This window comes from Vicia villosa, linkage group LG3 (assembly GCF_029867415.1).
Source record: "Vicia villosa cultivar HV-30 ecotype Madison, WI linkage group LG3, Vvil1.0, whole genome shotgun sequence".
NCBI classification, from domain to species: domain Eukaryota; kingdom Viridiplantae; phylum Streptophyta; class Magnoliopsida; order Fabales; family Fabaceae; genus Vicia; species Vicia villosa.
Genome location: NC_081182.1, coordinates 65,327,443 through 65,343,169, shown reverse-complemented (window position 1 = coordinate 65,343,169; position 15,727 = coordinate 65,327,443).

Here is a 15,727-nt window from a genome sequence, read left to right as displayed (position 1 = left end):
CGGTTTATTTACTGTACAATTTGGTAAACAACCACTAGTTTTTTTAAATAAGGTTACTTGCATGATCGACTAGGGAATCATGAAACATAGTGCATAAGTTCTTCTAAGTTTGTACAAGTTTGCGTTAAAAAGTAAAGGATTTGACAAAAGCGAAATCTTGAAATTAAAGTGAGATAAATAGAGAGAAAAAGTGCTGGAAACGTAAAGGATTTCAACAATGGTCGAAATCTTAACAGTTGAAAATAGATGAAGTTGAATTGCAAATAAATGAACTTGAAATGCAGAAAAAAGTAAGTTAAAATAAAGACTTTGCATCGAACGAAATTGTTCGAATACATACATTGCACTCAAATGACGTGTTTCTCGCTTCGTCTAGGTAATTTGAGTATAGTGAGTTTTTGTAGTAAATTCTAACACTAGAACTACTATTTATACAAAATATAAACTTAACTACTTGTAACGTTTTACTCCTAAGGAATCGACACGTCATCTTCCATGTGTATCTCTCAATGCATATAAGAACAAAAAACGGTTACTTGCCTTTACTTAAGATTTCATCTGTTCTTGTCGAACTATTTGACTGTTGTTCTAAAACTACTAAGTCCCAAGTGTTATTGCGAACACAGGGACTTCGACGCCTTCCTTGTTGAAAACTCATGTCGAATTGTCTCCAACATGTCTATCGAAAAGCACCTTCATAACCGTCTAAATTCCACTAAGTGCTTCTTCAATCTCTTTCTTGGTATTCTGAGATTTGAGAATTTTAAAAAATCCAAGCCAATAATTATCCCCCAAAATTGTCACGTTCAACCAGCGGAAGATAGGGGCATTTTTTTTTAATCTTTTCTTCAACATTGTTTGATATAGTGAGTTGACATCACCGTCATAATGGTATTTCTGTCAACTCCATTACTCTACTCGTAGCTCCAACTTCCCAAGACTACATGGCCCACTAGATTAAAACTGTCTCATACAAACATCTGATGCTCGTCACGTGTCCCACTAATTTGTGCCACTTTAAAATATAAAAATGAAAAAGTCTTTTCTTCTCTATAAATACTCTCTCTTCTTTATTTCTTATTCTTTTTTATCTCTGTTTTCTAATTTTATTCAAGAGCTTTCTTAACTTTTATCTTCTAAAAAAACAGAAGAAACTCTCTTTTTCACCGCATTAACCAACATTTTTCACCATAGTGACTTTAATGTCCAAAAACACAAAGGATTTTAAGGGTTCAAAAGAACCATTGTCTCTTTCTTCCAAAATTGCAAATCCTGTCATTACTGGGAGCCAACAGTACGCTCCTGAACCTCCCATGCAAGAGGAGAAGCTATGCATTTAGAAATCCTAGCTATTAATCTCTTTCTCAATATCTGGAGAAATTCATGCCCTTATGGGTCCACTACCTGAACCTAAAGAAGATTCTAATATGTTAAAGGAATTTTCCCTCGCTTACCATTGTACCAAACCCACAGCTAGTGTGAAAAATCCAACGGCTAGCGCGATAACCTTAGTGTGAAATCTGTTGCTCAAACTAAGAAATCTCAGACTAAACCTGTTTTTGAAGCAAATAATCCTAAATATAAGTCTGTTGTCGATGCGGAAAATCCTAAGGTTTGTTTTTTGTTAATGTTTATTTCTTGTAATCTTGAGAACAAAAGAAATTTGTGGGAGAGTTTTCTAAGGGGAAAGAATAATTTCCATGAGGGATCTTGGTGTGTGGGTGGACATTTCAATTGTATTTTAAATTCATATGAGAAGACTGTGGGTAGCAGTAGAGTTAATGGTAGGGAGATTAAAAAAATAAACGGTTACTTGCTAAATTCAATGATTTTATAGGGCTAATGAATTTGGTTGAATTTATAACTATTGGGAGTAGATTTACTTGGAGGAAGGGGGTAGGGTGCAAAGCATACTGGATAGGATTTTAGTTTTTAAGGAGCTGGTGGATTGGTGGAGTATAGTGGGTCAAGATACTGGTTTAAGGGACATATCAGATCATTTTTCAGTTTGGCTCAAAAGCAAAATTATCAATTGGGGGCCTAAGCCTTTTAGGTTGATGAGAGGGTGATTTGATCACGATAATTTCCTGGGATTTACGGAATAAGAATGGAGAAAGTTCAATTTTGAAGGGAATAAGGATTATGTGTTGAAAGAGAAGTCAATGAATTTGAAAGAGAGGTTGAAGTGATGAAACAAGGAGGTTTACGGTTGGATTGATCTCAAGGTTGAGGAGGTGGTTAAGGACCTAAATTAGGTGGAGGATAATCTTATGGAGGAGGAGGGGTTGGAGAGGCTATATTGGGTGGACAAGAGGAAAGAATTGAGTAACGCTTTTTGGAATAATTTGCAGAGAAATGAGTATCTTCAGAAATAGGAGAAATGTCATCATATTTGTTAATTCTGACAATGGGAGCTTAGAAGAACCGGAGGTTACGAAAGAAGGGGAAAAACAATTTTTTTGAAGCTAGCTTTAAGGAAGTTGACGACAATAGACTAGATCTAAATGGAGTTTCTTTCAAGTATCTAGATGAGAAGGATAATAGAGGATTGGAAGATAAGTTTTTGATGGAGGAAATTAGAGAAGCTATTTGGAGTTGTGATCTAGAGAAGACGCCAGGTCCAGATCGGTATTCTATGGAATTTTTCAAGTGTGGCTGGAACTTTTTGAAGAAGGATATAATGGAGTTTATCGAGGAATTTCATACAAAGGATACATTTCTAAAAGCAATGATAGTGACCTTCATTGCTCTAATTCCTAAAGTTGATAATATGCAACACTTAGGAGAATACAGACCATATGTTTGATCACTTGCTTGTTGTGGCTAGGATGCTTGCTAACAGATTAAAGAAAGTTGTGGGAAAAGTAGTTTTGAAATGCCAAACTGCATTTATTCTGGGGAGAGTGATGTTAGATGGGTGGTGGTGGAAGTGAATGAGATCGTAGACTTTGCAAGAAGAAGTAAGAAGGAGTGTTTTCTATTCAAGGTGGATTTTGCGAAAGCCTACAATTATGTATTGTGGGATTTCTTGAGATTTATGTTGAGAAGAATGGGCTTTGGAAGTAAATGGAGATTATGGACGGAGGCGTGCATATTCAGTACTTCTTACTTGGTTCTCGTGAATGGAAATCCAACCAAAGAATTTAGGGGTGAAAGGGGGTTGAAACAAGACAAGGGGATCCCTTTTTCTCGTTATAATTGTGATAGAAGGCTTATTCAAGATGATGAAAAAGGCTTGTTGAAATGGAGGTTTTAATGGTTTTAAGTTAAATGATAACATTCAGCATTGCATGCTGCAGTTTGCCGATGATAATTTGATTTGGGGGAGAGTTCCTGGAGTAATATTTGGTGTATGAAGGTTGTGCTATGAGGATTTAAGATCGTGGCAGGTTTAAAGGTTAATTTTTACAAAAGCAACATTTTTTGTTTGAATTCACGTGATCATTTTTTGGATGCAACAATACACTTTCTGCTGCGTGGAATAGACAATTTCCCATTCAAATTTTTAGGGATTCAAGTTGGTTCTAATCTTAGGAGGATAGTTGCGTGGAAAGAAATCATTTCTAAGCTAAGAAAGCGATTAACATTATTGAATTCAATGTTAAATAGTATTATGTTGTTTATGATGTCTTTCTTTAAGGCCCTTAAGAAATTCCTCAAAGAAGTGGTGAAGATCCAAAGCAATTTTCTTTGGTTGGGAAACAAAGAGAAAAGAGGAATCAAGTGGGTGAGTTGGAAAAATATTTGCAAGAAGGTGGAAAGGGCTTTATGGGTGAGATATTGAATTGTTGAATGTAGCTCTTTTGTCAATATGGAAATGGAGATTTTTCTATGATAAAGAAGCCATATGGTGGGATATTCTGGAATATAGATATGGGGAGTTATAAAGGAGCGTTCTACTTAATCTAAACAATAGTAACAAGAAGGGTGATTTGTTATGATGGAGGAACTTGAAATTGATCGAAATAAAGGTAGCAGGAAATGCTCACTGGTTCTCTTCTAATGTGGTTTGTAAAGTGGGTAGAGGGAATCAATCATTATTATGAATTGAAAGAAATGGAACTTGCTTCATTAAGAAGATAGAGAAGATTACAAGTTGTTTATATACACAACTAAGTGATGCATGTTTAGCTTATCATGCACTGCCTATATACAATCTTAAACTACTAACTAACTTCCAGCTGTATAACTAATTAATCAGTTAGGTAGTTACACTCTCTCCATTTGTGTCTTCATTGTTGCTTGCTGCTGAAGGAAGCTCAGGTTGTAACACCCTCCCACAAGTTAAGGGCTGATAAATGTCAAGCATCATTAACTTGGCTAACAAACGATTGAATGGTTGAGGCAGCAATGGTTTAGTAAAGAAATCTGCAAGTTGATCCTTTGAAGTACAAGGCAACAATTTCATCAAACCATTTAGCATCTTCTCTCTCACTATATGACAATCTATTTCTAGATGCTTGGTTCTTTCATGGAATACAGGATTAGCAGCAATGTGTAATGCACTCTGATTATCACAATATAGTACTGGCAACTTTGTACACTCGACATGCAAATCTTTGAGCAAGTACACTATCCATTGTAACTCACAAGTAGCAGCTGCAAGAGCTCGATACTCAGCTTCACTGGAGGATCTTGAAACAGTCAATTGCTTCTTGGTTCTCCATGAAATAAGAGATCTTCCAAGAAAGAAACATTGGCCAGAGATTGATCTTCGAGTATCTGAGCATCCAGCCCAGTCTGCATCTGAATATCCCTGCAGGGTCAATTGTGAGTTTCTTGGTAGGAAGATACCCCTCCCAGGACATGACTTCAAATATCTGAGGACCCTTGTAACTGCATTGAAATGATTAGTGGATGGAGATGACAAGAACTAGCTTAGTTGTTGAGTGCAAAAAGTAATATCAGGTCTGGTGGCATTAAGATATAGGAGCCTCCCCACTAGCCTTCGATAAGCAGGAATGTCATGGTATGGACTGCTAGCATCTTGATGAATCTTAGAGGATGGATCAGATGGAGTAGAGACAGGTTTGGCAGATAAGAGTGCAGAATCTTGGAGAAGATCAAGGCAATACTTCCTTTGGCATAAGGAAATTCCTTGTTTGGAGTGAGCCACCTCAATTCCAAGGAAATATTTTAATTGACCAAGATCCTTTATTTGAAATTCATGATGTAACTGTTGTTTGATGAGTTGCATTTCCTGCAAAGAATTACCAGCCAATATAACATCATCTACATAGACTAACATAATGGTAAATTCATGATGTGTTTGCTTGATAAACAAGGAAACATCTGCAGCAGCTTGTTTGTAGTGGTGATGTTTAAGAAAATCAGTTAACCTCTCATGCCATTTTCTACTAGCCTGTTTAAAACCATATAAGGACTTAACAAGTTTGCAAACTTGGTTAGGCTTGGTAGCTGTAACACCTGGGGGAAGAGTCATGTATACATCCTCTTGAAGTTGCCCATGGAGAAAGGCATTGTTGACATCTAATTGGTGGAGATGCCAATTGTGGATAGAAGCAAGAGCAATAATAGTCCTGACTGTGGTCATTTTGGCAACAGGAGAATAAGTTTCAAAGTAGTCTAGGCCTTCAATTTGGTTATAACCCTTAGCAACTAACCTAGCTTTGAATCTCTCAATAGTGCCATCAGCATGGTGCTTGATTTTATACACCCATCTGCAGCCAATTGGCTTGATATTTGGAGGCAGGTCCACAATGATCCATGTACCTGTTTTCTCAAGAGCAGATAATTCCAATTGCATAGCTTGATTCCAACAATCATATTTGCAAGCCTCATTGTAGTTTTTAGGCTCAGTAACAGATGAAATAGAGAGAGAATATTGACAATGAGGTATGGATAAACTGGAATAAGATAGGGAATCTGAGATGGGATATGGCATACCTTTAGAAGATGGATCTGAGCTGGCAGACTGAGAGCATACATAGTGCTGCAAGTAAGATGGCTTGTGAGACACTCTAGAGGATGCACGAGTAGGTAAGGGTAAAGGATCTGAATTTGAACTGTTAGAGGGTGGAGAATTATTTGAAGAATGAAGAGGAGTATGAGGAGGAGGAGGATCAGAATTAGTAGCTATGTCAAATGTGGAAGGGTGAAGAGACTCAATGGAGGATGGAGTGGACAATTGGACTCTAGATTGGTCTGAAGAAGAACTAGGATATTAAGACCAAGATTGACAAGAAGAGTGAGTGTAGGGAAGTATGTGTTCATGGAAGGAAACATTCCTTGATGTGAAGACTTCTTATTGTTTAAATCCAAGAGAATGTAACCTTTCATGTGAGGAAGATAACATAGGAAAATGGATTTTCTTGCTTTAGGGTCCAATTTGGTTCTGTGTACATTAAGGCTCGAGGCATAACAAAGAGAACCAAAGACTTTGAAAGAAGAAATCTCAGGAAGTTTGTCATGGAAAATTTGGTATGGTGATTTATTGTTCAGAATGGTGGAAGGTACTCTATTAATAATGTAAGTAGCATAGATTAAGGCATAAGACCAGTAAGGTTTAGGTAGTTTGGATTGATACAATAAAGCTCTACCAACATTGAGAAGATGTTGGTGTTTTCGTTCTACCCTCCCATTTTGTTGGGGGGTTTCAACACATGATTTTTGATGGTTAATACCATGAGTAGAAAGAAGGAAGTGAGCATGAATTCAGGGCCATTATCTGTTCTTAAGATCTTAGGGGTGATATTATGTTGATTCTGAATCATTTTAATGAATTGCTGAATTTTAGGAGCTACCTCAGATTTGGATTTAAGGAGCACAATCCATACAAAACGAGTAAAGTCATCTAGAATAGTAAGAAAATACTTGTGATTATGAATAGATGGTACAGACAAAGGATCCCATATATCTAAATGGAGCATTTCAAATTTAGAGTTTGCAATATTGGAACTATGAGGAAAGGGAAGTTTCTTATGCCTAGCTAAATGACAAATGTCACATGTAGCCTTAGAATCAAATGAGATATTGGGATAGAGTGAAGACATGTGGTTGAGATTTTTATTAGAAACATGACCTAGTCGAAAATGCCATAGAGCATTGCTAGGAAGAATTGTGTTGACACTGGTGGAATGAATGTGAGACATGTTGGTATTGGTGAGAGCACCCTTAGGAGGACAGGCATTTACTTGCAGTCTATATAGGCCTCCAATCTGTCTACCCAAACCAATCATCTTCAGGTTGTTCATATCCTGGAGAAAACAAGTGTGAGAAGAGAATTTAGCATGGCATTTCAATGACTGACACAATTTGGAAATGGAAATGAGATTGAGTTGATAATCATTAGAATACAAAACATCTTCCAAATAGAGATCAGAAGAGAATTGTACAAAGCCAGCTTGATTCACACAAACAGAATTGCCATTAGGAAGAGTAATGTAAATAGGATTAATGGCATGAATAGAGGTAAAAAGAGAAAGAGATGAGCACACATGGTCATTTGCACCAGAATCAAGTATCCAATAATTGGCTCGAGCAGATGAACTAAAACTGTTACATACAATACCTGAGAGATCCTCATTAGGAGTAGAAGTAGTCATCAAAGTAGAGATAGATGCAGTAGTGCTAGGAGTGGTGGATGGGATCAAGTTAACTTGTTGAAGTAATCCAATCAACTGATCATATTGAGCTTGAGAAATGTTGGTAGCACTAGCAGCAGATGAAATTGTTGTAGAATTCTCAGGTGTATGATCAACATCAGATGTATGAGTTGTGGAAGCATTAGCTTGTGATTTGTTTTTGTTGAAATTAGGGTGACCATGCTTTTGATAACAGAAATCCACAGTGTGGCCAGTTCTATGACAAAAGGTGCATTGGTGAGGAGGATGCTTATAATGAGGAGATTTGTCTTTGGACTCAAAACGTTGAGCAGCATTCACCATGAGTGCAGACTCATCTTCAGTAACACTAGCAGAATTATGATTACTCTCTTCTTGCACTACTAAGGAATATACCTTGTTAATTGGTGGCAAAGGTTCCATGAGTAAAACTTGAGTTCTAACCACTGAAAAACGTTCATTAAGACCAGTTAAGAATTGCATAACCTGATCTTCAGCATGATACGCACGAACATTCTGCATAGCAAGGCAACGGCATTGTTGAACACACGAGCATGATGAAAGTGGACGGTGTCATACCCCAAAATTTGCCCACCACATTTTCTATACTCAAGCTCATTTGAGTATCACTGACTGTACACTCTCCTAAACAACAACCCTCAAATTAGGGTTTTGATCTTTTCAAAGTAAAATCAAGTTCTGACAATTCAAGTGGACCTCATAACCTCTCATATGCCTCAAAGGATTCTCTTGCCAAATTTCAAGCTCTGATTCAAAAGATTACTCAGTCAACTGCTCAAACGATCAATAATCGACTGGTTGACCTAAAAGTCAAACTATGGACAATTTGAAGGAAATTGAATTCTCTACAATTTTGTCTCTCACATGCCAAGGCCAAAAATGCTTCATTTGAGAGATATGAGCCCAAACATTATAGGTCCTTCTAAAGGATCGCAAAAAAAGTCGTTTTTTTTCAAAGCTCATAACTTGAACATGGTAGACTCAATTGAGACGAAACCAAAAGGAGCTTTTAGAGGACTCTTTAAGCTTTCCAAAAAGTCCTAGAACACTTTCATATGATAAAAATTGAGAGAGTTATGAATGTCAGGAGTTGGGTAATTTTTGGGAAAGGCATGAAACCCTAAGCGAGGAATTTTGGATTTTTCAACAATGGGCCTTTAATTTTGAAACTCCCACGTCGTCATAAGCTTATAAGAGGCCCATTAACCAACTATCCTTTATTTATTGGTTTTATTTCATTTTTATTTGAATTAAATCACTTAAAATTCAAATAAAATTAAATATAATCATAATTAAATGATAAATGATGGTGAGAATATTTTTTAATTTTTTGAGCAATCTTAAATTATCTTGGGGGCCCATAAAATAATCCCATGCAATCCTATGATTTTTATTTCTTTATTTTTGAGTTTATTTACCTAAAGTCAAAATTAAATCAAGAAAAATCATGATTTAATTTTCAAAGATTGTATGGTTAATTTTTGAAGATTCAAATTGGTTCACATGGTCAAGGAAAACATGAAAAGAAGGGCATAGAAATAGAATTGGTCAAAAGTGGAAAGTTTTTATACATGAATCAAAATCTATTTTTTCCAATCAAGTATTTGATTCTTCTCCAAGATATCAAACCCTAATTCACTCCCTATATATATACCTAACTATTCAGCAAGCAGGGGACGAAAAAACAAGGGGAGAGGCCAAGGAAACTAGGGTTCAAGTTCTTAACATTCAAGAAAGATACAAATTTCGTATGCTTCAATGAATCAACTTCAGAACCTCTAACTGATCGCAATCTACTCCTGAGGCATGATAAGGTAAGTCCAGGTGACCTATGATAGGTAAGGGTGTCTATAACTCATGCATTACGATTACCATGCTTGTTCATATCTTTTCAAATTCGTTTTACGTATGCCCTTGCGTTTTAACGTTTAGTTGTTGATGATAATGAGTTCCTGGAACAATTTGGAAGGGATTTGAATGGTTGATGCAGAGCTTTAACGTGAGAATCGGACAACACCATGGCTAGGGCGTGAAAGCAAGTGGTTTTCGTTTTCTATGATACGGGAATTTTTAGGCCAAACGGACACCACCATCGTGTTCTTAGCGTCTCAATTGGTGAACCTGGGTATTTTTTATTGTGGTTTAACGTGAATTTTCGTGAGTTTGCTTGTTGCAGAATTCCGCAGGTAAACTGGAAGGAAATATGGCAAGAAAATCCGCAGCAATTCGAAGCCATTAATTTGATGAAGAAGATGAACAGGAGCGTGCGTCACGTGTGATGGAGTGGGTGGCTGATCAATCATTCCTTTTCTCTCTCCCTCTCTCCGTACACGTAGCACAACATGATTGTCCAGTCAACGTTTCTAAAGTCTCTCTCCGCCTTTGATTCGTTGATCAACACCTCTAGGGCCCCACGCGTAATGCTTTGTTGACTTGATCCACTAACTCCTTTGTTTGCATATATAACTTATTATTGGCATATTACTTATGACTAATAATTGGCAGCTGGCGTGGTAAACGAAGGGTTCATGTTACATAGGAGACCTGGGTTCGATCCCTGGGTCTGTTCTATTTATTTTGATATTTGTTTCTTCAGGACCCAGTGAGCGCAATCCCTGCAGCACTATGGTGTACCATCACGCGTCTACCGTCGGATTCAGAGACTAGCAGATCCAATGACCCAGGTCTGCTCCCCCACGGTGAACCATCATCACAAATCCGCATGGAAGTTTTATCGCCCAGGTTTTTCTATTCCTTTTTATTTATTTATATAACTTGTTTTAGGCCTTTTCTCTCTCTTTTTTTAGAAACTAATTAACACATTTACTTTTATAAATAGAATGAAAACCATTATAATAAAATAAATAAATTAATTTAGGTTTATTAATATGTATAATTTAGGTTTAATTTTAGGTTGAATTAATCTTAGGTTTTTAGCCTTTAATCAAAACCATGTGACTATTAGTAATGTAAGGGTTGTCTATCCACTGTAGGTCAAGCCATAAGGTTTTTCGTAACCATTAGGTTTTTTCCCTTAGGTGAAATTCATTTATGAATTAGGGTTGACAGTCAATGCACTAACCTTTTTCTTTTCTTCATTCTTAATTTTTCAGGGTTAATCGAAAATCTTCCGATTACGCGCCATGGTAACCGAAAAGCTAAGTTCTAACCCTTTTTCTTATTTAAATTTTATTTTAATTTCTACCTTATAGGTTAAATTAAAATTAAGGCTCGTTTTCAATGTCAATGAATTCCACCTACACTCACCACTATCATTTTTTGTTTAATTCTCAGATGATCAAACTCAATCGAAGGTTCGAGGAAGATCAAGGCTGAAGATGTGCAAATTAATTTTATGTTTTATTTTTCCCCATCCCCGCAGGTGTTTATTGTAATAGCGTAGGAGTTTAATTTCTGCCTTTAAATTCTGCCATTTTAACTGCGTGGTTAGTAATCTTAGGGAGTGCAAGCCTTTAACAGAATTAGATAACTAATTATAAGATAAATATCTGAATTAACCACTTGATTGTGCCACACACACACCTTTAGGGTAACTCCTCTTACTGTTGCCTGTTGCTTTCGATTTCCGATCAAATAGTCAAGTCCCTTCGAATATAGGGATACCTTAGCTTGCTGCCTTCGATTCAAAAATCACCACGTACCTCCGACAAAAGATCATAGTCCCTTCGAGATGCCTACGATAAATATGATCTCGTCCCTCGATTAAATGGTGATAGTCCCTTCGATTGCTAAGGTATCCTTACTGTTGCCTAAATGACTATTATATCCTTCCCTTAGACTACCTACCCTCTTCATGGTAGGGACAGTCTTATGGCGAGCGATTACTCTCGATGACCCTTCGATGACCCGCACATCCAATTGAAAGACTTCCTGCCCTCACATGGTATGGATAGACCCTTTCGCCCGAAAGACAAAAAGGACAAGAAAGACAACGTAGGGTAGGTAGCTATTAATTGCTTGCTCATCATCAAATCAAAAATCAAATGCTTTTCACACCTCTTATTTCAAAACGATTCTAAAACAAGGCTACGCTTATTTACAAGCTAAAGTCCTTAAACAAAATCTTTTTACTATTCACACACGACACTTCAAACTTTTCAAACAAACAAGTGAGCTAAGCAATTAAGAGCCCATGGATAACCATGGATGCAAAGGGTGCCTTACACCTTCCCTTTGTATAACTTACCCCCCGAACTCAAAATCTTTCAAAGGTCTTTCCTGTTCTTTTTGCCTTTCCAATTGGATAAAATAAAAGTCGGTGGCGACTCTTGCTTAACCGCACATTTCGATTATAAAAAAGTCAGTTCACCGTATTACAGAACTGGCGACTCTGCTGGGGATGCTTTCGATTAAAAGAGGGGTTACCTTAAAGCTTAGGATTCACTTTAATTGTTTGATTTGTCTGCTTTATATTTCAAAGGCTGTTTTGGGTATTTACTTCTGTGAAAGATCCTAACCCGGATCTGAGAACCTTAGGTAAATGGCATGAGACCAAGGAGACTGCACAGCGTATACTGATGTGGTTGATCTGGTGGCCATCGTTAGTGTGACACATTTGTTTGTCCTGGTGTTCCTTGGGATCCGACTTGAGGAAACACTTGGCTACTGCGTGGTGTCATTAAGCACTAATTCGTCCCTAGAACCCTAGTTGAACTTGACTTTGGCCTATTAGAAAGTAGCGAGATAGCTGGCTTTGGTTCCGACTGAAGTTGGTTGATACTCGAAGCTACACTCATATGGACTGGACTTTCAGGACCTTCTCGGTTGGTGATTCGATTGCCGAACTGAGATAAGCGCCTTCGAGAAAGGTCAATGATATGAGCTCCATAGAACCCGATCTTTATATAGGACAGGTTGAACCAACTTAACTTCAGTGGGGAGGGTACCTACCTACAAACTTCATGCGAGCCTTTAAACCTAAGGACACTTGTGTGACTTGTCTGTGCTTGCTACTAACCTTTTGGTTTTCTTGCAGGTTTTTCTTGTGGGACTCACTAGTCCTTACTATCTTACGTTGTGCCTAATTAATTGCATTCGCATAACATTCATGACATCATATGCATAACATGATTTAACTAACCCTTTCAAGGATCTTAGGGATTTAGAGCGCACAATTTCAGGTGCTCTTATCAAGAACTGAACTCTTATCAAGGGGCAAGAGGATTTATTTTCCTCTAGCCACATACCTTCCAATTCAAAGGCTCAACACCTATCAAGGGGAAAGAGGATTTATTTTCCTCTAGCCATGTACCTTCAAATTCAGAGGTATCTCGAATCAGAGGCGATGACCCACTCGATATGGTGAGCTTGATTCCCAAAGAAGAACATCCAAGAATCAGAGTTCTTCAGACAAAGACGCGACCAAACCATTTCTAATGTTGCTAACTAAATTCCTAAAGATCCTTGAAAATATTGCATTTGCATTCATAACATCGCATAACAGGTTTCTTACAATAGACCTCTCATCCAACCTCGCTGTTTATTTCAGCAAGAAAATGGATCTCGAACAATCTGTCAAGAATCTCCAAACTCAGAATGTTGAATTCCAAGCCTTGATTATGAATTTGTCCAAGGGGCAAGAAGAACTGAAGGCACTTCTGATCGAGAAAGGGAAGAATCAACATAAGCATCAAGGTGGTCAAGATAAACATAGATCTAAACCTAAGCGAGCATTTACTCCACTGCACATGCCGCTGTCTCAAGCTCTGCAACAGCTGCTCAATCAAAACTTAATAACTTTGTTGCCTCCCTACTCGTTTCCTATTAATCCCACTCCTGGGTATAAGTACCACGCGAGATGTGCTTATCATTCGAATAGTCCTGGTCATGATACAGAAGATTGTGGACCGTTGAAGCACAAGATTCAAGACCTCATTAATGACAAGATCATCGACCTCAGCTCACTTGAGAAGCCTTACATGGCTGATGCTGTGTACAATCGGAAAGGTCGCAATGAACACCACCGATCTGTGGGGAGAATTCTGATCTCTACACCAGTTCCACAACAAAGACGCAAGTCAGATACACCTAAGCGCCAATTCACAAAGATCAACATGACTCTGGCCAAAGCATTGCAACAATTGCTGAAGAAAAGGCTGATTACTTTGAGGAATCCTCCTATAAAGCCCAACACTTCCGCTCCTAGCTATAAGCCCGATGCGAGGTGCGCATATCACTCCAATAGCCCTGGACATGACACGAATGATTGTTGGCCATTAAAGAACAAGATCCAAGATATGATCGATGCTGGTTAGATTGAATTCCCTCATCCCAGGACTCCTGTAGTGATCACTACTCCCATGCATAATCACAACAAGACTGATTGACGTCTAGATAGATGAACTTTTAATCATTAGCTTTACTTTCATTTGCAATTTCTTTTCTGTATGTTTAAACATTCAAATCATGATAGACATTATCGGTTTAATAATCATCATTAGTGCATTGCATATATTTGTCTTGAATAAATTATTTCGCTATCACTCATTTTAAACTGCATCTTTACTTTGCATACGTTTTATGATACTCAACTCATGCTAAAGCTGTATACCTTTTGAGGGAGGATGACGAAAACGATACCGCAACCTCATACAGTATGGTTTTGAGCGGACTATGCTGACGATGTACAGGCATTGTTTCAATTCCTAAACAATGGAGATATAAGGATGTTAATCCCTCGTCAATCCCTTTGAGCCTAAGAAGTAGAAGTTTCTTTCTTGTACTAATTAAAACCCTTGATCATAACCTGGGGAAGGGTAATTTTCAGTTAATTTGGCTGTGCAGTCTATTTTTAGAGAATCATTCAGTACACCTTTCAACAAAGGTTTCAATCACAAGCGTTCATCCGCACACATCAAAGAAGTGTTGGAGATGTCAATCAAAAGCCAATGATGGTTCATTAATCATTAAGCAAGGTAGTCAATATCTTTCAAAAAGAAAAAAATGAAAAAACATATATACAAAGAAAAGCCTGCTAAGTCAAAAATCAAAAAGATGACTTAGGCAAAAATCAAGGCATCTCGCTGACTGTAAGCTCAAAATAGACAGTTCAGGCAAAAGTTAGGGATATCAAAAAGATGAAAAAAGAGAAGTCAATAAATTCCTGAACAACACATTGTTGTGACTACCAAAAGGAAGAAGTGACTGCAATCTCAAAAGTTCTCTTTGCTTAGGAACCATCATCATTATCAAAGGTGCAAATCCAAAAGTCTCTTGGAACTTGAATGCATAAGTCGAATTAACTGAGCTTAGGATCGAAGAACATCACGAAGATGGGTGGGTATAAATAAACTTTGAGCCTTTATTCTTTGTTTCTTGAACCGTGAACCAAGCCACGTTACAACCCTTGAAAGTCCTAATTGAAGTATGGTTAGTTCGAAAGCATACTGTCACCGAAAGGTATCCCGACTCCTTAAGGTTTACCAAAAATGCTGAGTTGATATTTCGTTTTACAAACATCATGTTCTTACAAATGTCATGTTTTTACATCTCCTGCTTTAATGTTTTTTCAAAAAACTCAAGACAAACGTATGCATTGCATCTCATGAATACATTATTAGACATATTCTGCTACATAATTTCAAATGTTAGCAACAGAAAGAATTTGCACAGGGTACAACTAATGACTAAAAGTTATCCCGACAGACAATATTACTCCAAGAAGCCATGTCTCTTACATATACAAGGGGCATGACATGTTTTGTCCAATCAATCTGGGGCAATCAAGTCAAGATTCCGAGAATCTCTCATGGATGCTCGAACAATTAGGGGCATGCGTCCAAGTATATCTAAAGATACCCCCCAATCAACATGGGACATTGTCTTGAGCCTATGAGCGCTGGGAGCATATCACCCATAGTGTACCTTTCATAAAGTCCTCGCGAGGCGAATCTTACCAAAGTTCCTGCTAACTGGGGCAAATCTATGCAAGTCCAGTTTGACATCTTCGATCAACACTCATTGGCACGTTCTAATCAACACAGATCCAGGAATGACAAGTGCTATAATACTGGGGGCAACTCTCAAGACACCCATGTCCCCCCACAGAGCCAGGTTCATAAAATCACATCCCCACAGAGCCAGGTTCATAAAATCACATCCCC